The 24,122-nt window shown below is 37.1% G+C and overlaps 1 long non-coding RNA gene across 9 annotated transcripts; it reads left to right on the plus strand.

Moving 5' to 3' along the window:
- The first annotated feature begins 952 nt into the window (after positions 1–952).
- LOC135095222 (uncharacterized) lies at positions 953–22,965 on the plus strand. 9 transcript variants are annotated; one of them, XR_010264155.1, is made up of 7 exons: positions 953–1,539; positions 7,467–7,599; positions 8,477–8,620; positions 8,705–8,817; positions 10,277–10,423; positions 22,294–22,511; positions 22,727–22,965. It is a non-coding gene; the product is annotated as an uncharacterized LOC135095222 (long non-coding RNA). The 9 variants fall into 9 exon arrangements; XR_010264158.1 differs by having other exon boundaries at positions 8,522–8,620; XR_010264156.1 differs by lacking the exon at positions 8,477–8,620 and adding an exon at positions 9,941–10,041.
- The last annotated feature ends 1,157 nt before the right edge of the window (positions 22,966–24,122 follow it).

Genomic DNA, 24,122 nt, shown 5'->3' on the forward strand with positions numbered 1-24,122 from the left:
GAGAGGTTAGGTGAGATTAGGTGTGAAGTTAGCTGAGGTTAAGGGATGGTAGGTAATGGTAATTGAAGTTGGGTTAGGTTACGTGTCGTGAGGTTAAAAAATATTATCTGAGGTTAGGAGACGTTAGGAGAGGTTAGGTTAGGCTAATTGAGGTTAGGTGTGGATTGGTGTTTTTTAGGTAAGGTTAGGGTATGTTCAGTAGGTTTGGTTATGTGAGGTTAGGTTACTGGTGCCTCACCTGACTCAAGTGGTTTCCAAAAGACAGAAATGAATGGCTCACTTATAACCTCTTTGCATTTCTTAAGTACTCTAGAACACATTTCACCTGGTTCTGGTGTATTGAACTTTTTTTTTTATCCAATCTATCTCCTGTTCCACTATCTCTTTAGTTAAGGTAATATATGTCAGCTTCTTATTCTCATCTGCTCTAAATATCTGTTCACTATTTGGCATATCCTGTATGTTTTCCTGGTTAAAGACAGTTAAGAAATACTCATTCCAAATTTTACTAATCTCCCCCTCAGAACTAACCACCTGCCTTTAATGGACTTATAGTATCCTTATTCATCGTCCTGTATACCTGATAAAATCTCTTGGAGTCTGTTTCCGCCAGGAGGCTATCTTTAATTCATATTTGCCCTTAGCTTTCCTCATTAACCTCTTGACTGTTTTACGTTAGGTTAGGTTACGTGAGGTATGGTGAGGTTAAGTATGGATAGGTGTGGTTAGGTTTGGGTAGAAGTTACGTGAGGTTAGGTTGGGTTATGTTTGGTTAGGTGAGGTTTGTTGTGGAGGTTAGGTGAGGTGAGTCTATGTGTAGTTAGGAGACATTAGGTGAGGTTGGATGAGGTTAGGTTTGGTTAGGTGTGATTAGGCGATGTTAGGAGAATTATGTGTGTTTAGGTGAGGTTAAGTGAGGTCAGGTGTAATTATGTGAGGTTACATGAGGTTTTGTTATGTTATGAGAGGTGTAATATGATTCTCATCATATTAGAATTATAATGTCATTGTTGGCACCTTTGAATGTGGAGCGGGCAGCGTGTGTCGCTGTCATTGGTTGGAAAGAGGTGTAGATACGGGTTGTATTCCAGTTACTGTATAATTGTTATTGGCATATATGACAAGAATTGTAATTATTATTGAGATACATATATTGTTTTCTTACTTATTAACAAGTTTGGTATTGGTTAGTAATGTGTATTTGTTTGTCAAGAGGAAGTTTTCTTTTAGGGTCTGTGTATGTAACACGGATATTATTATACCGCACTCAGGTTGTAGGGGGAAGGTAGACAGAGGTACAGTTGGTGCCTGTCAGGGGTGAGTGGCGGTTGTTTGACTGAGGTGAGTTTTGTGATAACATTATTTCTCTGATTTGTTTGACTTATGTTATGCCGCTGATTGTGCATATTGGTTGGTGTTATATTGAATGCGGTGCTGATAGGAGGATTTGATTAAGTGTAACTTTGCAGCATAGTTGGGGTAATGCTGTAATCAGACATATGGTGAAGTCTGCCTTGGCTGATTATGGGCGGTCATTTTGTGAGTACTATTTTATATGTATCGTGTGTCATTGCAATAGTGAATAATAGAATGGGATATGTGTTCATCTTATGTTATTCTTCTGTTTACTGGGTGAAGTTACAAGATATTGAAGGGAGTTACATGATATTGAGGTATGCTGTGTTTATGTTGACATTAAATTTGCAGGCTGAATCAATCAATAAATCAAGATACAGCAAGTCAGCCCAATCATAGTCATTATCCTACACTACAAGAGGTTAGGTGAAGTTCGTGAGGTTATGTAAGGTTAATAGCGTTAGGTGAATTTACTTTAGGTTATGTAGATTAGGTGATTGTTAGAGGTTAGTTAGGTTGTTGTTGGAAGAAGTTTTGAAAAGCTAGGTGACATTAGGTGAGGTTCGGTGATGTTATGTGAGGTTAGGTATTGTTAGGTGAGATTAGGTGAGGTTGGGTGAGGTTAGGTGTGGTTAGGTGAGGTTATGTAAGATTATTGTGGTTAGTTGAAGATAGTTGAAGTTAGTTGAGGTTAGGTTAGGTTAAGTGAGGTTAGATAAGGTTAAGTAATGTTAGGTGACATTTGTTGAAGTTAGGGGAGGTTAGGTGAGGTTCAGAGTGCAGACATTCCTCCTCCAGTCACTTGCACCAGTCCATCCATGTACTTCTGTCTTGGTCTTCCTTGTGGTCTCTTGCCTTCTATTTTACCAGTTAGAGATAGATGTTCCAGTCCCTCTCTTCTCATAACATGGCCCAGGAAGTGCATCTGTCTACTCCTAACCGTACTCATCAACTCTCTTCCAACACCCACCCCTTGCAGCACTTCTTCATTTGTTCTTTCTGTCCAAGATATCTTAAGCATCCTCCTCCAGAACCACATCTCAGCTGCTTGCAGTCTTTTGTTCATCTGCCTTTCTCATTGTCCAGGACTCACAGCCATACAACAAAACCGACCATATAAAACATTTCACAAACCTTTTACTTAAGAACATAAGAACATAAGAAATAAGGGAAGCTGCAAGAAGCGACCAGGCTTACACGTGGCAGTCCCTGTATGGAACACACCTACCTGTTTCCATCTGTTATCCCCATCCATAAACTTGTCTAATATTCTCTTAAAGCTCTCTAGTGTCCTAGCACTAACTACATGATTACTGAGTCCGTTCCACTCATCTACCACTCTATTTGCGAACCAATTTTTTCCTATCTCCTTCCTAAACCTAATTTTTTTAAGCTTGAACCCGTTATTTTTTGTTCTACCCTGGTTGCTGATCCTAAGAATTTTGCTTACATCTCCCTTGTTATAACCCTTATACCACTTAAAGACTTCTATCAGGTCCCCTCTTAACCTACGTCTCTCTAGAGAATGTAAATTTAATAGCTTCAACCTCGCCTCGCAAGGAATACTCCTCATCTCCTGTATCCTTTAAGTCATTCTCCTCTGTACTGATTCTAATAGACCTATATCTTTCCTGTAATGTGGGGACCAGAACTGCACAGCGTAGTCTAGATGAGGTCTGACCAGTGCCAAGTATAACTTTAATATTACTTCTACTTTTAACACTCCTAAAAATGAATCCTAGTTCTCTATTTGTCTTGTTTCTGGCTTCTATGCATTGTTTTCCTAGACGGAGTTAAGAGCTAACTATAACTCCTAAATCTTTCTCGTACCCTGTACCTACCAGAGTTTGGTTGTTTAATGTGTACCTATTGTGTGGGTTTCCTCTACCTACGCTAAACACTTTGCATTTATTGATATTAAATTGCATTTGCCATCTATCCGTCCATTCATTCATTCTATCTAAGTCTGCCTGCAAGGCGATGGCATCCGATTCTGACCTAATTAATCTACTTATCTTTGTGTCATCCGCAAATTTACTAACATCACTACTAATTCCACTATCCAAGTCATTGATATATATTTGAAATAACAATGGCCCTAATACTGATCCCTGTGGCACCCCACTAATTACATGACCCCACTCGGATTTCGAGCCGTTTATTACCACTTTCTGTCGCCTGTCGCTAAACCATGACCCTATCCAGCCTAACACCTTCCCATCTATCCCGTGTGCCCTAACCTTTCTCAAGAGCCTTTGATGGGGTACCTTGTCGAATGCTTTACTAAAGTCCAGATATAAGATATCATAGCTATCACCATTATCTACTGCCTCGTACACCTTACTGTAAAAACTTAACAAGTTTGTCAGGTAAGACTTCCCCTTCGTGAAGCCATGCTGTGACTGATTTATCAAGTTATGTTTGTTTGAATGTTTCCTAATGTTCCTCGCTATTATTGACTGTAACATTTTACCTACAACTGAAGTTAAGCTGACAGGTCTATAATTAGACGCTAAAGTTTTATCTCCTTTCTTAAAGATGGGTACTACATTAGCCTGCCTCCACATTACTGCTATCTCACCCGACTCCAGTGATTTCCTAAAGACAGAAACTAACGGGTCACTAATATTGTTACCTTACGTCTCCTCATGGACTTTGCCAGAAGAAGAAAGAAAAAAAATTGTTACTTTTTTTTCGATTTTAGGAAAGCGTATGATTTAGTGCCAAGACATATATTAATAAGAATTCTAGTGCGCCTTGGGTGTGGAATGGTGATGCTGAGTGTCGTCTGTGCCATGTACAGTATGACAGAGAGTATCATTGGCACCGCTATGTTCGTGGCCACAATCGAGGTCCGCCAGGGCTCTCCCACATCCTGTCTGTTATTTATTATATATGTAAATGATCTTATTAAGCTTATTAAGGATAACTGTAATGATGATGGCTTCTTGAAATGGTTACACATAATTATTGTAATGGATGACACTGTTTTATTGTCAACTACCAGAGAAAGAATGATTCAAAAACTGTCTCTTATGAATAAGTTTTGTGATGATTACGGAATGGAAGTCAATGAGGCAAAAACAATTTTTTTTGTGATAAATGGCACGATCGAGGACAAAGAAATCGTACGCATAGGTGACCTGAAGGTGGAGCCGTGCAGCCAGTACATGTACTGGCTGCACCCTTCACTGCTGATGGGTCCGTGTCGTCGTCAGTGAAGGCCCACGCCACTGCTAAAATGGCTCATGTCACGAAATTTATATCGTTCCTAAAGAAAAATAATGATATTCCATTCCATGTCAAAAAACGAGTGTTTGAAGCCTGTGTAATGTCAGCTATACTGTATGGGTGTGAGTCCTGGCTGAACGCTGACTTGAGACCGGTGATGAAATTATATAATTGGGCATTAAAATATTTATTGGGAGTACGATTATCTACATGAAATGATGTATGTTATACCGAGTCTGGTTGTCCCCCATTGCCCGCTTTAGTAAAGAGTAGACAGAGAAACTTCTTTGGTAAGATGTGGAACGAGAGGTCGTCAATGGATGATGATCCCTTGGTTCTCTCTGTAAAAACTGTTATGGAAAGTCAATATAGGATACGTAATTACGTCAGTGATTTGTTGTATGCCAACACTGACGACATATGTGAGGGAGTTAATGAGCTGAGAGCAAATCTCCTTAATTCAACCTTTTCCAGACGAATTGTATATAAAGATATAAACCCTAGTTTGTCAGTTCACTCTGTGTATAGTACGAAATGTAACGTCAGTGAGCACCATCGTGTTGCCTTCACTCGGTTCCGGGTGTCGGCACATTCGCTGGCAATTGAAGTTGGAAGGTGAAACAGAAATGGTAAAGGAAGATTGCCAGTAGAGGACAGGACATGTGTGTGTGGTCAGATACAAACAGAGGTACATGTGGTTCAATATTGTACATTAACACAACAATTAAGAGACACCTACAATTTTTCCGCTGTTGCTGAGGTGTTCTCAGATAAGTATAGTGATGCTCTGATATGTGAGATAATTTATAAGATCTTGATAGTATATCAATAGCTTTTTTGTGTGTAAATAATACTTTTTATGTAGTTAATTAGGGGATGTTTAATTGTGATTTAACTAATTTTAATATTTTTTTTCTTGTGTGTATTGATGCGTGTGTAATTAAGTTTTGGATTACTTTTACTTGAGATTTACCTTTTTAGAATAGTTTTTATTTACAACTTTTTTTTTATATTAGGTTAGTTTGATTAAGTTTTAAGTTAATGTTTTTGAATGTTATTCCCTTTTATTTTGTTTAGTACGCATGTAAATTGTTACAGTTTATTTGAAGTCTATTTTGAAGATTATTTTTTTTACAGGATATTTTTTTTTTGCAGTTTTCTCAGTTGAAAAGTAGTGTTTTATTGATTTTTTACGTAAATAATTTAGTTCCTTTTCTTTCTTCTTTCGGTTAACTGCTAGCAGCGATGCATTACAGCGATGTATTATTATTGAAATATGAAGTTTATGGGCATATATGAGGAATTATTTGTCATTTTTTTATGAACCAGTCGTATGTTATTAAGTGTAAATTTATAAGGGATGTTGATGGTCAATAAACAATAATAATAATGATATGTGGATACAAGAGCTAGATACAGATTAGGAGATATAGAAACAGACTGGGTAAAGAGTCAGAGGGGGTGTTAGGCAAGGCTGTTTTTTTATCACTAACCATTTTTAGCTTGTACACAGAAGAGTTAGCACCCAGAATGAGACGAATGAATGTGGGGAGTGAGTGTGGGGAATGTTAAGATGTGTGTGCTTTTTTGTCCAGATGATGTAGTGGTTATGACTGAATCGGCAGATGAGCCTCAAAGTTTGTTTGTTGTTGTAGATGGGTATGGAAGGGACTTTGGTGTGAGATTTAGCAGTGAGAGAAGCAAGGACATGATTGTGAATAAGTTAGAGGATGAGAGAAATTAAGTTTGGAGACCGACAGGGAATGAGCTGCAACAGACAGATGAATACAAGTAGCTGGGTATGTGGATGAGTCCGAATGGCTGTGTGAAGGTAAATAATGAAAAGATGAGCATTCTGGACGGGTGGATGGGTCGTCTAGGAAGTGCAGCAAGGACGAGAGTGAGTAAAAATGACGCGCTACGAGAAGTTAGGAAGAGCGTGACTGTTCCGAGCATTGTGTATGTTATGGATGTGATTGTGTGGAATGAGAATGTACTGATAAATTTAAAAGTAAGACAGAGTACAGTAGCAAGAATGGCACTGAATGCACCAAGGTATGCTGCGGTAGAGGCTTTGAGAGGGGAAAATGGGAAGGAGTACTTTTAGAGAGTCATGCAAAAGCAGCCTTGAGGTACAAAGGTAGATTAGAGCGAATGGATGATGCCAGACTAGTGAGAAAAGGTGTTTCTGTGGAATGTTAGGAACACCAGGTGGGGGAAAAAGTGTGTTAAGATGTTAGTAAAGAGTAGCATGGAAACTAGCTGGGCTTTTCAGCGGTTTGAAGGGAGGCATGTAGAGATTGACTGGAGTATGATTGTCAGAAATGAGAAGGCTTAGTATGGGATGTAAGAAAGCGGAAAAGTGAGACAGAGTAGTGAAGTATGTGGGATTGAGTGAAATGAAGAGTAAGATGGAACAAAAGAGTACTTAGGAGTGGTATAGAGAGAAAGAGGCCACAATGTATGAAAAGTGGTAAGAGGGAAGCCTGAGTGGGGATCATCTCTTCCGAGCGAGGGCGCAGTGTATGGTTGTGAACGTAAGGAGCTACAGATGGTCTGAGTCCCATAGCAACGTGTGCCATGGGAGAGGATGTGACAGTGGAGAAGATAGTGCTGAACTGTGTAAAGTATGCCACAGACAGATATGAGATGATACAAGTGGTGCTGAGGGAAATGGGGCATACCAGAGTGGAGAAGACAAGAAGGGAATGGATGGTGTTGCTGCTGGGACTGTGTGGGAGACAATGAAAGGATGATTGAGGCTGTGGAAGAGTTCCTGGAGAACAAGTAACGCTCTAGATATGGAAACCAGTGTTGTGATTGATGCTGCATGACTCTACATGCCATTTTCTGTTTGTCGTTCATTGTTTTCCCCACAGGAGTGCCGATGTAAAGGACTGGCTTGTGAGAAATCCTGAGCCTCCTGTAAGATCAAGACCAAGATCAAGATAGGGCCTTCCGTAGGTCCGCTTTCTGAAGCACAGTGTCAACATGTCTCCTCTAATTTAAAAAGTAAGCTCTGTGTGGCGTACTTCCTAAAAGTGCACAAAGGACTTTTCTTCTCTTTTAGGGTCCCTTCCATTTCTTCATTGCCATGATACACTGGCAGCACTGCCAGAGTCCATCTCTGTCTAAGCACCTCCTCCCTTGCCACCACCACGCTGGTTCAACTGTGGCTCCCACAACTGCCCTTCTAAAAAGTGTGCCTCTGTGTCGCTCACATCTACAACACTTGACGCTGAACCTTTCCATCGCCTCTTCATTCTACACAAGCTAGTACTGTGCAGCCTTTCTGCACCGCACCTCCGCTACGTTCACTAGGCTGTGCTTCAAGTGAGACGGGCTTTTAAGGAGGTTTTGACTCTTCTAGTGACAGATTGCCTTTTTTTTTTTACGTTATTTACAGGAAAAACACCAAAAAAAAACCCAGCCAATCGCTAACAGAGTTGGTGAGGGCAGAGGCTTTCACAATACTGGCACTGTCATTGCTTCAACTGACTGTCTACTGCCCCAGTCATATTCTCCTCTGCTGTCTTCCTCACCATCTTGCTGCCTCACCTATGCCATTCTTCGTCAAGTCTAGTTTCTCCTTTCTTTTGCACCCTTCCTTATCTTTCCTGCAAGGCAAATTTCCATCAACACTAAGTGTCTTTTTTAACCCAGCTCTGCTATCCTGCGGTGCTTCTATCACTTATGTACTTAATACACAGAGGGGTCACTCAAACATTGCTACAACGTAAATCCCTTTGCTCCTCCTCTCACAAAATTTTGCGTTTGACTAATTTCATTATGTTGTTATTCATCAGCCACCTAAACAAGCGGTGCAACCATTACATTTGTCACTCCCATGGCTTTGCAAGTATCTAGATCCTCCCTGCTTTTTTTCCAGTTCTGAAGCACATCCCTTTTTTTTCAATTCCCTCAACGATGACAGTAATGCCTGACAGTTTTAAGCGCAGTGCATCCCATCAGTGGCATTGGTGCAGTCACCCCTTCCGTCAACGCAGTCTTCGAGGAGATCAACGCAGTGACGGTGACTAAAGCAAACTTACAAAGTCTTGTTCACATTTTTTTTATATTGCATTTTTCTATTGCATTTAATCGTGGCACGCCTCAGGATGGAGTGCACCCTCCCTGCACATATGCTGCCATGCATAGCCGCCTCCTCCTCTCCATGAAGCACCTCCTGCACCGCTGGCCTCTCCATCGACAACTTCTTCCATACATTAGGTTAACAATAACAATTGTAGTTATAATTATAATATTGTTGAATATATTATTATTATTAATAAAAATATTGATGGAAATAAAGAAAGTAATGATTATAGGTAATAAAAATGATAATTAAAATGACACTAATGAAAATTAAAACAATTATTATGTTAGTAATAATAATAATAATAATAATAATAATAATAATAATAATAATAATAATAATAATAATAATAATAATAATAATAATAATAATAATAATAATAATATGTTGGCGTGGTAGCCGGGCGGGTGGCGAAGCCTAGTGGAGCAAGAGTGGAGGTGATGTGCGATGAGTGGAGTTTGCTTGCTTTGTGCATCCGTGTAATTTTTTTCTTTTTATTTATTTATTTATTTATTTTTTGTTCGGGAGTTTGCATCAAGTTTAGGTATACAGAACTACCAGTGCTAATATATATATATATATATATATATATATATATATATATATATATATATATATATATATATATATATATATATATATATATATATATATATATATATATATATATATATATATATATATATATATATATATATATATATATATATATATATATATATATATATATATATATATATATATATATATATATATATATATATATATATATATATATATATATATATATATATATATATATATATATATATATATATATATATATATATATATATATATATATATATATATATATATATATATATATATATATATATATTCTGGTGTAGTACTGCACTTAGTGAGGAATGGTAACATGGGCTTGCGAGGGTTATATATGCAAATGCTTTCACTATATTTAAACATAAGTGCATATTTGTCACTTTCTTTTCTTTAACACGATATATTTTTTGAGTTCTTATGTGTTTATGATGGGTATTCCACACACGTAATATTATTCTTAATCATAGTTTCTTGTAATTGTCATAGTGAGCAATTTAAAACAGGTTTTGAGCAGGATTAGGGTGCACACTTCGTAAGCGTCAGTCGTACACTCAGTTTATACGGTGTAAGGAAGTGTATTGGTACCTTATACACCAAAAACTTGTCTGCCTGTTTTCTTTCCATGTTCTATAAATAGCACATTACCACTTACAGTTAATGAAAGAAATGTACCGGTGGTTTTCTGTCTTGTTAAGGATTATGTTGGTACAGTGTTTCATAGAAAAGTGCCACTCAGCCACAACTTTTATGTAAAAGTAAGTCTTTGTAGTTATTACACCACTGCACAAAACTTATGTCATTTCCCTGTAGATTTTCTTGGTATTTTATTCCAGTATACTCAAGCCCACGGGTGATTTCTTTAATTGATTTACAGGCCTCACGTACACTTTTTTCTTTGTCAGTGTCATACTGTATTTGCAATGATCAGTGAACTGCTGGCTGATGCAGGTTTAGTCTTCTCTTGGGGACTTATTGTCTGCATGCTGACAGCTTGGATCAGCAGAGGAGTCGACACCACACAGCTCTGCGCTCTTCCCCTGTGACTCAGCAACACTGCGCTGACACTGTCTGTCAGATGAAGGAAGGAGACAGCAAGCGAGGGGTTGAGGCTTCAGGGAGTTTTGACTCGTTAAGCAGGTAATGTTCTTGTTTAGAATAAAAACACTTGAAAGAAAAGTAATTTCAGTTCAGAATTCCCATGAAATGAAAGTACAAAAAAGCACATAGAAGGCTTTGTGTTAACACTGATTGTAGATGCAGTTATGGTAGAATATTTGCGGGAAAAAGAAGCTGTGTATAAAAAGAAGCTACATATTAAGTGTCTTGTTGGGATGCTGTGCTTCTACGTCGCACAACCTTGTTGCGCCCCTCATCTATAACACTGGCTTTTGTGGGTTCAAAGGAAAGCTTGGATTTTGTTTTTTCAAATTTTTGCTTAATATATATATATATATATATATATATATATATATATATATATATATATATATATATATATATATATATATATATATATATATATATATATATATATATATATATATATATATATATATATATATATATATATATATATCCTCAAGCAATCATATGCAACTTCCGACAATAACGAAAAAAAATGTTGTTTCATCTCTCTTTAGATAAATTCCATTAAAAATCTCGAACACTTCACATTACACTTCCGATTCAAATCATTTGACATGTTTAATACTCAATGATAAATCACATCCTACACAAACCTCGCAACTAACATTCAATGAGGAACACATCCTACACCTATCCAATCCCTCTCTGTCAATATATATCACCAACATTTTACTATGACTGCATTACAACTGTCTGGCTTTACTTACTGGTACTGAGACAGGCGGCTTGCCCATCCTGACCCTCTTTGGTCTGACAGCTCTGTCTAGCTTATCTCTCTGTCTGCTTCTGTCTATTCCCTTCTTCTACACCTCATAATATACACGTGAGGTTAGAGCGACCTTTTGCCCCAAGAAGGCTTCCGTTTCTGTAAGGTTTATTTTCCAATACTTCAATCACACAGTTCATTTTCCTGTATCTTTCAATAAGGTTGATTTTCAAGTAACTATATTTATCTCCCCGTACTTCGATCATACAGTTTATTTTTCCTTAACTTCCAATAAGGTTCATTCTCGAGTACCTTTGGTAATCGCATCTTCTAGTCAGGAACAAGGAGGCGGCGACTCCTATGGTGTTCTTTCTGTCCATGTTGTCCTCGTTATCAGATCCCGTTGACTTCTGCTCTAATCGTGTACTAATTCAGTGATACCTAGGTATCTCTTCTTGTAATCTTGTATTAATCTCCGGCTATGTTAGTCTTGTGATGACTCACCGCATCTCTTCGGTGGTCACGTCACGTCTCTTATCTATCAAGGTGGTGATAGCTTCTTGGTATATGCTTTCGTTTTTATCATCGTCTTCCCTCATTTATTCTTTCTACTTCTTATTTCCTTTTTTATTTCTTATTTTTTTATATATTTTTTTTAAATTTTTCTCTCTTGTTACGTGTTTCTTTTCTTCTTGTTTTTTTTTTTGTTTTTTTTGCGTTACAACACGCCTCCCTCCTTATGCTCGCGCGTCCTCCCGCGACTGGTTACTTAGCTAGGTGTTCGTTCCCTCATCCGTGGATGTGGTGCAGGGTGTGGGTTTGGAAGGCCCGCTTCATGCTCCCGGAACCAGGGGAGCCATCGGTGCGGCCCTCATCCACGCCCACGAACACCAGGGTGATCCCAACAGCCAGCATTGTCAACAGCCAGTTGTACCTGTCCATGTCCTGTGTGGCTGATACCTTTATCAGGAAGTGCATGTTATTTCTACATTGTGTCGAGACAAAGGTACCCATCAATAACTTTTGGGAAGGCATATATTAGCAAAATTCATAACTTCCGAGTTTAGAAATAGAGCCTTTGTGGCGAAAACAAAATATAAAATTCAATATCTTGACTAGGAAGAAGAGATATCAACAATCAATCATATTTTTCTACAATAGTTATATCGTAAGGCAGGAAAATCAGTTCTGAGTATTTTCAATATGACTACAAGTCTGATGCAGTCAGAAAACACTTGTATTTATAAAGAAATAATGGAAGGGAGGTCATCCTGCGGACATCAGGTGTCGGCAGGAATATCATCTCTTAGAGGAATAAACATTTCATTATGTGTTTAAATAATGTGCAGAAGGAACAACAATAATTATCTAAAAGCATGTACCTTCATCATGGTTTTTAATCACATCATAAGAACAATATGAACTGCTGCAATGGACACAATAGCCAACTGGACAACATCAGAGTCTTATATATAAGTAATGACTTCCCTTTATCCATAGACACAAATATTTTCATCTCATTTATATTCTCTCAATCATATTAAGTAGCAAATTTTGACATTTTAGCACAAGATGAACGATCGTTAATATTTTAAGCACATCACTAATTGGAAATTTAACATTAACTTTTCCTTCCTCGCTTTTTGAAAATACAACACTGAAGCAATTATGCATCAAATTATCTGAGTCTGCGTTGCGTGCAATGTTTTTTTTTCTTTTCCTTTTCTTCAGTTGAGTATTTTTCTTTTCTATCTCGGATAATTTTTCGATCATTCATATATATATATATATATATATATATATATATATATATATATATATATATATATATATATATATATATATATATATATATATATATATATATATATATATATATATATATATATATATATATATATATATATATATATATATATATATATATATATATATATATATATATATATATATATATATATATATATATATATATATATATATATATATATATATATATATATATATATATATATATATATATATATATATATATATATATATATATATATATATATATATATATATATATATATATATATATGAATGATCGAAAAATTATCCGAGATAGAAAAGAAAAATACTCAACTGAAGAAAAGGAAAAGAAAAAAAAACATTGCACGCAACGCAGACTCAGATAATTTGATGCATAATTGCTTCAGTGTTGTATTTTCAAAAAGCGAGGAAGGAAAAGTTAATGTTAAATTTCCAATTAGTGATGTGCTTAAAATATTAACGATCGTTCATCTTGTGCTAAAATGTCAAAATTTGCTACTTAAAATGATTGAGAGAATATAAATGAGATGAAAATATATATATATATATATATATATATATATATATATATATATATATATATATATATATATATATATATATATATATATATATATATATATATATATATATATATATATATATATATATATATATATATATATATATATATATATATATATATATATATATATATATATATATATATATATATATATATATATATATATATATATATATATATATATATATATATATATATATATATATATATCACGCATCAGTGTATACTTTCTTTCAATTATATGAAAAATCTCTCCATCATATTCCATCATTTAAGGTCATCCACACATGATAACATTGCTATAATATCATTTTTTTTTTTTTTTTCCCGGGAATGTACTTCACCTTGATGTCAGCTTGTGCCATCAGTGTCATTTTGATATACTACACTGTGCGTCTAGCTGTAGACAGTACCCACTACAGGAGGCTCTGGTTTCTTGAAAACAACTTGTTACCCAACACGTAATTCTGTTTATTGAAATCGTTATTAATAGCAAGGAAGGAGAGGGCTTTCTCAGTGATGCACTTGTCTATTTCAGTACTATGCACTTGCATTATCTCTTATTCTGATTTCAATTTATGAAACAGCACGAATTTTGTAAATCATCATTATAATAGTACGTGATATACGACTCTGACCAATGTCTTAATTTATCAAGATGCCCTTCCATAATCTTCGTAATCCTCATCAAGTCATTATCGCCGAATTTGCAGTGTATTTGGAGTGTGAGCTACAGAAGTTGCAAAACAGTTGTTCCATCGCCCCACTCTTAACTATTCTAACATAAACAATTCTCGCCATTTACTGGCGGCTAATTTTCACACTGCGAACTCAGACTTACGTTACCTTTTAAGACTTCTTCAACCTTATCTCTTTATTATTTTGAAAATCTACTCCTCTCTTTGCGATATCATTTAATATTTTTTACCACATATCATTGTACTTTGCAAGAAGGCAGATCAGCATGCTATCGTCTTTTAATACAGACACTTGTTGTTAACTACTTTTTGTGAATATACAGTCATGATTCCGTATGATTAACATGTATTTACCTTTCCACACTATTTATTTTTTTGTTACCATATGCTTAAATTCTCTTTACTCAGTCTGTCTACAAATAATTGATCTAATTGTAATTGATCTCATAGCACAAGCAGAAGCTGCAGTGATAACCTGATCTATCTCGCATTTCGTCACTGAGAGAGTCCCGTGAGTCAGAGTCTAACTAACAGTCCTTCTGTTGCATGAGCTACCACCGTTCCAACAGTGTTACCTGATTCGATGACCTCTCCCAGTACTTTACAGGGACCTCAGTATCCTAATTCTTCCCTTTATGTTTCTTAACACATAGCTGAGAGTTTTGTTAATGCTTCACTGAAAAATTTCCTCTGTCTTCACCCCTAACATTTCCTTTTATGTCCAGTCGCCTTATCAACTCAGTTTAGTTATGGCTTATTTAGGCCTGGAAATCACACATACGCTTCCACGGTAATTTTCATATACCTTTAATTTATTCATATCAAGTACTCACATCAGCTGTGAGGACAGCTCTTTTTTTTTTTTTTTTAGTTTTCGTTTATTTTATTTATTTTATTTATTTATTTATTTTTATTTACTTATTTATTTTTTTATAATGATCATACAAACATACATCACCCTTCAGAATTTTTCAACATTATTTGAGACACTCGCTTCTGTATCAAAGCTACTACTTATATATTGTTAATTTTTCGGCTCGTATGTTTCCTCCATTAAAGTTATCGTCTTGTTTCTCTTCACTTGCTTCTCTCTGTAAATTTCTGCTTAATAAATCCTTTCCATTACGTCTCTTAACAACTAAATTTTCTCGTATCAAACAGACTCTGCCATTTGTAGAATTAAGTGTTTACAACTCAATCTTATCCTCACCATCTTCTGTACAAATCTCTAGCACCTGCGTTCCATGTCCCAGCTGAATCTATAAGTAACTTGTTGAATTTAGAATACTGCAAGTATAGGATGTGGCAAATGTGACATGAGAGTTGTAATGATTTGTTGCAATGGATGTTATAATTACTTGTTGTTGAGTCGCCTGCTAAATTTGGTCTACCGTCCAGAAGGCAACAATATTCCTTTTTTTTTTTTTTTCTTTTATACCAGTTACTATGACAGCACCTATGACATGCTGTAGATTTTTATTTTTTTGCCATATGTGCTTCCCTGCTTCACAAATGTACGCCGCTGGTGAAACAAGTACGTAACTGATGACCATAACAAGAGGACATAATTTCTTGATCTCATGAGCAATATAATCCTTTGAACATATTACATTTTTTTTTTAATCAGAGCAAGACGGTTTAAGCAGTCAAATAATCATGAAGTGTGTGGGAGTGAGAACTTGTGTGACGATGATTTGCGAGCAACACAGACGCAGAATGTATAACAAATCATTACAACTCTCGTGTCACTTTTGCCACATCCTATACTTGCAAAATTCTAAATTTTGCAATATATATATATATATATATATATATATATATATATATATATATATATATATATATATATATATATATATATATATATATATATATATATATATATATATATATATATATATATATATATATATATTTTTTTTTTTCTGATGTGACCAAAACTTCTTTCTTATTATTTCAGTACATCACCAAATTTAGCAGGCGACTCAACAACAATTAATTATAACATCCATTGCAACAAATCATTACAACTATCGTGTCACATTTGCCACATCCTATACTTGCAAAATTCTTAATTTTGCAATAACAGTATGATAATATCTCTCTCTGCAGTGTCAATCTATACAATGCTATCTTTGCAACATTATCCTTTGCAATATAAAATCCCAATGCTGCCACCAGTGTCGTGCTTATACATTGCACGATCTTGATGCATCCCTAATCTATGAGACTGGCTTTTGTGTTTTCTCGGAAACGCTTAAACTTTTTTTTATAATTTTTACTTAATTTGTATTATATACATGTATTTTCACTATGGTAATCATATACGATTTCTGACAACAACGATACACTACAAAAAATTGTTTTGTCTCTCTTAAAAATAAAATTCCATTAAATATTTCAAACACTTCACATTACAGTTCCGATTCAAATCACTTCACATATTTAATTATCAATGACAAATCACACCCTACACAAACCTCGCAACTAACATTCAATGAGGAACACATCCTACACCTACTCAATCCGTCTTTGTCAATATATAACACAACCATTTTATTCTGACTGCATAACGACTGTCTGGCTCTCCTTATAGGTACTGGGATTGGAGGAGGCAGGAGGCACCTGCCGAAACGATAATTACTCCCAGTGAGGTCTAAAGCACAGTTCAGGGGGTGCTGTGAACTAATCATTAAACCCCAGCTGTGACCTCACTGAACGTTTTCCTTTGTGTCTCACAACACAAGGGGGCAGTCACAGTCTGCCCTCTAAAGACAACTCTCTTCCTCCACATAAAACTACAAGCACCTAATAACACACACCCTTTACTCAAAATTTCAAAATTATCATGGCGACTCCTACACCAGCCTCAGAGTCCTCATCTAGGGAGGGAAACATAAATGTCTTCAGCTCAGACTGCCCTTCTGAGAACGACCCTAAGAGATTTGACAAACCCCCTCAACTTTTTTTTTCATTAACTTCTGCAACATTGGTGGTCTAAGATCTAATTGTCAATTTGTAGAGCATCACGTCTCCTCTTCTAAACCTCTTCTTGATTTACTCACTGAAACTCAGGTGTCTGAGGCAACGGACAATAGCCCCTCTTCTGTTCCTTCGTACATTCTCTATCTTCATTTTTAATCCCTAGCTGGATGTTGCGCATATGTGCGCAACGACTTAACCTGCTCTTGTGCCCACGCTCCTGAATCTTCCGAGTTTTACACCATCTGGCTACGAATACAGAGTCACTCTCAAACTAAATTTATCTGTACTGTATATCTCTTACCTAACTCCTTTGACTATAAGAGATTCTTTGACTACTTAACTTCCAAAGTGGAGAAAATTCTGACTCTCTTCCCTTTTGTAGAGATGTCCATTCTTTGAGACTTCAATGTTCACCACCAGCTTTGGCTTTCATCTCCCTTCACTGACCATCCTGGTGAACTAGCCTTGACTTTGCTATCCTCAACTACCTAGAGCAATTGGTGCTACAACCTACTCATATTCCTAACTGTCTTGGAGATAAGCCCAACATTCTTGACCTTTTCCTGACCTCTAATCCTTTTGTTTATGCTGTCATCCTCTCTTTTCCGTTAGGCTCCTCCTATCACAATCTCATTTATGTATCTTGTCCTACCTATCCAGTTACTCCTCAGGATCCCCTTAAACGAAGGACCTGAGGATGTATTTTGCTAATTTTCCTTGGAATGACTACTGCTTCCATGTCAGACACCGTTCTTTGTATGCCGAGCGCATAACAGAGGTGATAGTGTCTGGCATGGAGTCGTACATTCTTCAGTCTTTTTCTTGACCTAAACCTTCAAAACCTTGATTTAATACAGATTGTTCTCGTGATATACATGATAGAGAGGTGGCTCACAAAAGGTACTTAAGCCTTCCATCACCAGAATCTCATGCACTTTATGTTTCTGGCCGGAGCCATACCAAGTCTGTTCTGCAACTAGCCAAAAACTCCTTCACTAACAGAAAGTGTCAAAATCTATCAAGATCTAACTTTTCTAGTGACTTCTGGCATCTAGCCAAAAATATCTCCAATAACTTTGCTTCTTTTTTTTTCCTCCTTTATTTCAATCAGATGGCAACACTGCTATCACATCTATCTCTAAAGCTGAACTCTTCACTCAAACCTTTCCTAAAAACTCTACCTTGGACGATTTAGTGGTTGTTCCTCCCTCTCCTCCACCCTCTGACGACTTCACAATACCTATTAAAATTCTTCACAATGATGCTCTCCATGCCCTCGCTGGCCTAAACCCTCGGAAGGCTTATGGACCTGATAAGGTCCTCCATATTGTTCTCCGAAAGTGTGCCTCTGTTCTTGCGCCTTGCCTAGTCAAACTCAACTCTGTCAACATCTACCTTTCCTTCTTGCTGGAAGTTTGCCTATACGAGTATTTAGCCTGTTCCTAAAAATGGTGACCTTTCTAATCCCTTAATTTCCTGCCTATGTAATTTTTTTTTTAATATAACCTCAATGGGAAGATTCTTAAACATCTATCACTTCACAATCTTCTATCTAATCGCCAGTATGGGTTCCGTCATGGCCGCTCTACTAGTGATCTTCTGGCTTTCCTTACTGAATCTTCGTCATTCTCTTTTAGAGATTTTGGTGAAACCTTTGCTATTGTCTTGGATATATCAAAAGCTTTAGATAGAGTCTGGCATAAAGCTTTCATTTCCAAACTACCCTCCTACGACTTCTATCATTTTCTCTGTAACTTCATCTTAAGTTTCCTTTCTAACAAATCTATTGCCGCTGTGGTAGACAGTTACTGTTTTTCTCCTAAATCTATTAACAGTGGTGTTTTTCAGTGTTCTGTCCTGTAACCCACTCTCTTCTAATTATTCATCAATAATCTTCTGAACCTGTCCACTCCTATGCTGATGATTCCACCCTTCACTTTTCCACGTCTTTTCATAGATGTCGAACATTTCAGGAAGTAAACATTTCACGCAGGGAAGCCACAGAACGCTTGACTTCTGATCTTTCAAAAATTTCTGATTGGGGCAAAGCAAATTTGGTATCCTCAAAAACTCAATTCCTCCATCTATCAACTCGACTCAAACTTCCAGACAACTATCCCCTCTTCTTCAGTGACACTCACCTGTTCCCCCCTTCTACACTGAAGACCCTCAGTGTGTCCTTTATTTATAATCTGAACTGAAAATTTCACATCTCATCTCTAGGTAAAACAGCTTCTGTGAACTTGGGTTTTTTGAGACATCTCCGCCAGCTTTTATCACTCCCCTCAGCTAAAAACTCTGTACAAAGGCCTTATCCATCCATGTATGGAGTATGCTTCACATGTCTGAAGGGTTCCACTAATACCACTCTTCTAGACAGGGTGGAATCAAAAGCTTTTCGTCCTATCAACTCCTTTCCTCTAACTGACTGTCTTCAGTCTCTGTCTCTCTCTCTCTCATTGCCACAGTGTTGCATCTCTAGCTGTCTTCTACCGATATTTTCATGTTAACTGCTCTACTGATCTTGCTAACTGCATGCTTGCTGTCCTCCTGCGTCCTCGCTGCATAAGACTTCTCTCTCTCTCTCTCTCTCTCTCTCTCTCTCTCTCTCTCTCTCTCTCTCTCTCTCTCTCTCTCTCTCTCTCTCTCTCTCTCTCTCTCTCTCTCTCTCTCTCTCTCTCTCTATATATATATATATATATATACATATCCACTCATTCTTCTATCCATCCTTTAATCCTTCTATTCACCCTATATATCCATCCACCTACCCACACATCCAGCCAGCCATTAATCCATCATCTCATCCATGCATCATTACATCCATCCATCCTACCATGTTTTCACTCCTCCCTCCAACTATCCGCCTCTCTACCCATCCATCCTTCCATCCATTCATGTATTCAATCTTCCTCTTATTCATCCACTCCTACATCCATCCACTCATCCATCTACTCCTCCACTTATCCATATATCCATCCGTCCATCAATCTACTCACCCATTCATCCATTTATCCACTCATTCATCTCTCATTTTATCCACCCATCCATCCTTCCATCTATCCATTCATCCATCTACGTGTCCTTCATCCATTCACCCACTAATGGAGTCATCCATTCTTCTACCTATCCATCCAATCATACATCCATCCGTGTATCCTCTCATTCATCCACCATTACATCAATTCATCAGTCCATACATCCATCCACATCTTCATCCACTCGTCCATCCAGCCAGCCTTTCATTCATATAACCACTCATCCCCACCTATCCACCCATCCAACCGTCTATCCATCTATCCATCCGCTCATTCATTCATTTATACATCCATCGATCTGTTCACTGTTCCATCCATCCACCTTCTCATCCATCCATCTATCCACTCATCCATCCATCCACTCATCTATCATCACATCCATCTATCTGTTCATCCATCCATCCACTCGTCTATCCATCTATCCATTCATCTATCCATCCAGCCATGCATACATCCACTCGCCCATCCAACTGTCGTGGTCCGAGATATTGCGAGGAATTGCTTTATAAAGGCTACTGGAAAACTCAAAAACATTTTCATATTTCAATTGATCACTAATAATCATTTACATTTCTTACAAGTCAAAATTTGTCATTCGCATTAATTTTCAAGTAATCTAAAGTTTTTAGGTGTCACTTTGTTTGTTGAACACATTCATTGATCAAGGCAATCACCGTGCAAAACACAGACCATATCAAATGCATCTTCACAACAACTATTCAATCGGCGCCATTAATGTTCAGTTATAAAAACACACGTGACATCAGGAACACATCAGTTACTATAAACACTCTCCATAACGAAGTAAATCTTCGTACACCATACAAACCTATCATACCAAACATAAAACATCAGTTAAACATCCTACTCCTCCTTTAATAACATCATTCATTTATAGACTGCATTACGCTTTCAAGCGCCACTTACTTTCAAGTTATTCCGTCCATCTCAGCCCCTCTCTGGTCAAGCCCTCTCTGCTTCTGTGCCTGCTACTCTCTGCTACTCTCCACTACTGAACTATTCCACTGTTACATGCTATACGTAATATGCAGTCGTTTGGCACTGCCTGTTTCTCTCAGAAATTTTATCTTTATTTTCATAACATTTTACACATCTCTGAAGCCCTGGGATCATGAGGAGGCCCGTGTGAGTGTAATAATAATAATAATAATAATAATAATAATAATAATAATAATAATAATAATAATAATAATAATAAACTGCCAGCAACTGCCTAAATTATAATTTAGGCAGTTAACAAACTGACAATGTACAGTGTGTGTGTGTGTGTGTGTGTGTGTGTGTGTGTGTGTGTGTGTGCGTGTGTGTTGAATAATACAGTAATTGTTGTACGGTACCGTCTGATTGTAGTTCTATGAGTGTGTGAAGGAGAAATTGAGTTGGTTACTTGGGAGTAAAGTTCGAGGTGCGAGTGCCTGTCGCCTCTGTGCCTGCCTCTGTGTGTAGTGAGTGTATTGCACGGGAACTTGTGTACTGCTGTGTGATACATGGACACACGGAAAGGAGTGTTTTCCTCTCTCTGCTCTGTGTGATTGTTCTGAGAGTGACTGGATGAAGCAGCGCCGCAGCAGCTGTGCCCAGCTGCCCGGGTGAAGTCCTCCTCCTCGACGCTCGTGTTTCCCATTTCGCAGCGTGTGAGGCGCCCCATGCCTGCTGTGAGGGTTCGTTTCAATATACGAGTAATTTGTTTTTCCTGTAAGCGCTTCTGTGGCTCATTGCAAACATTTCCTTGTGGCCAGATAGTGAGAGAGTCCCGGTGTGTACCAGCCTTGTGTTTGTGCGTCTTTTATTGCTTTATTGAATGTTGCAGTACGTGTTTGCATTGCCTTCACGTGTAATCAGGTGAAGTATCTTGCTTTACTTACCAGGCTTGTGTTTCTGCAGCAGAGATTTCAGGAAGTCTATGTTTTTCGCTTTATTGTTAAAATTTTATAAGATTTGTTATATCAATAATAAAGAATTGATAAGGGAATCTTTATTTTCACTTATTTACTGTGGTGAAATTGTTTATCACCACGAATTTTTTTTTCCAGGATGGATATAAACCAGCCTCCAGCCATTCAGCCTCCAGCCACTCAGCCAGCCAGCCAGCCTCTATCCAGTCAGCCAGCCAGCCAGCCAGCCTCGAGCCAACCAGCCAGCCATCAACCCAGCCAGCCACCTATCCAGCCTCAAGGTGTCACGTAGCCTCACGTGACATGAAGACACTGTTTGGAATTGCTGTTGGGGAAAGTAGCTGGAGCAGAGATGCGTATGCTTGTCTGATGTGTGTGTGTGTGTGTGTGTGTGTGTGTGTGTGTGTGTGAGTGACTTGCTCTCCTCATGTTTGTCACACCTCTGAGGATCACACACTTGTTTAGCGATGCCACGCATTTTGTTGTCTGAAGTGTTAAAACATAACTAATGATTCATACAGCTGATAAGTAACTTGCTGGTGAAATATAAGCTCTTTCATTGTGAACACAGATTCCACGTGACTGCCGCGTAAGGAGACGAGTCTGGTACGCACGCCCACGCCCACAGCTCTCCTCTCTGCCGCCTGACCGGCGCAGGAACGAGCCACTCAGCCCCTCTTGCCGGCTCCCACAGGCATCATCATTATTAAGACTCGGAATTTTTTTGTATTCGTGGCATAAAAGACCATGTTTTTTTTTTCGTTTTTTTTTGTATTTACGCTCAATAAATGACTAAGATTGCTTGTAATTCGCAAGTATTTATTTTACCTGATTCCTTCTAAGACAGCGCCATCAAAATGTGACTGATTTTAAAATTATTCCACAAGATGTACAGAGTCGGTGAGGTGACAGAAGAAGAGTCCAAGATTTTGGAAAAGCGTGTTAAAAGACTGGAAATATAAATTAAAACAAAAATAAATAAATAAATTAATTAAAAAAAAATAGGAACAAAACTAAAATTTTCATTTTTACTTTGTCATAAATAAACGAACAAATATAAAAACACAAAACAGGAAAAAAAAAATGCATAGTTATATTTAAAGAATCTTTAATAAACTGAGGGAGACACACAGCAAGCAATAAATATAAAGAGATCCACGGAATTTGAAGAAAAAGGATGAGAAGAAGAAGAAAAAAAATATATAGAGATGAATAAGTAAATAAACGTAACAGACGAAGTATTGAGGAGATGTAACAGAATAATATGTGTATTAAACAAGATAAATACATGAATATCACACAGGGAATAACGAATGACTTCATACAAGGGAAATAAACAACAAAACAGATAAACAGAATAACAGGGTGCACGTATAGAATAAGATGAATACATGAATAACACACAGGAAATAATGAATAACTTCATACAAGGATAGAAAAAAAAAGTCACCCGGGAAGAAGGAACATTCATTATTATCACTGCTGCTCAGCCTGGCTGGCGAGGAACTCATCAAAAAGCCTGAACATATCTAGAATGCGTGGAATAACAAACATCAACTCACAAACGACTCATACCAACACGAGGAATAAGAGATAAATGAAAAACAAACCCACAAGAACAAAATAATTGCCTTCATCGCAAAGCCACGAAACATAAAAAAGTTCAAGTTAAGCACAAAATTCAACCAACAGCAGGCCATAAGTGCGGGTGTTCCTCGTGCTAGGGAGGGGAGGGACACAGGGCTGGAATGGGAGGGGCGGCTACTACATTATAGGGGGGCTGTTACTCTCCCATTCATAGATACCATGGTGTCCATTCCTAACTTTCACGGTGTTGAAATGAATTATTTCCGCTTGTTTTTTGCTGATGTTTCTTGAGACGAATTGAACTAATTTGTTTGAAAATTAGGTAAATATTTTAAGCTTAATCCCTTAAAATTTTATGTTTGAAATCGAGCTTGAAATGC

This window comes from Scylla paramamosain, chromosome 48, assembly GCF_035594125.1.
Source record: "Scylla paramamosain isolate STU-SP2022 chromosome 48, ASM3559412v1, whole genome shotgun sequence".
Taxonomy (NCBI): domain Eukaryota; kingdom Metazoa; phylum Arthropoda; class Malacostraca; order Decapoda; family Portunidae; genus Scylla; species Scylla paramamosain.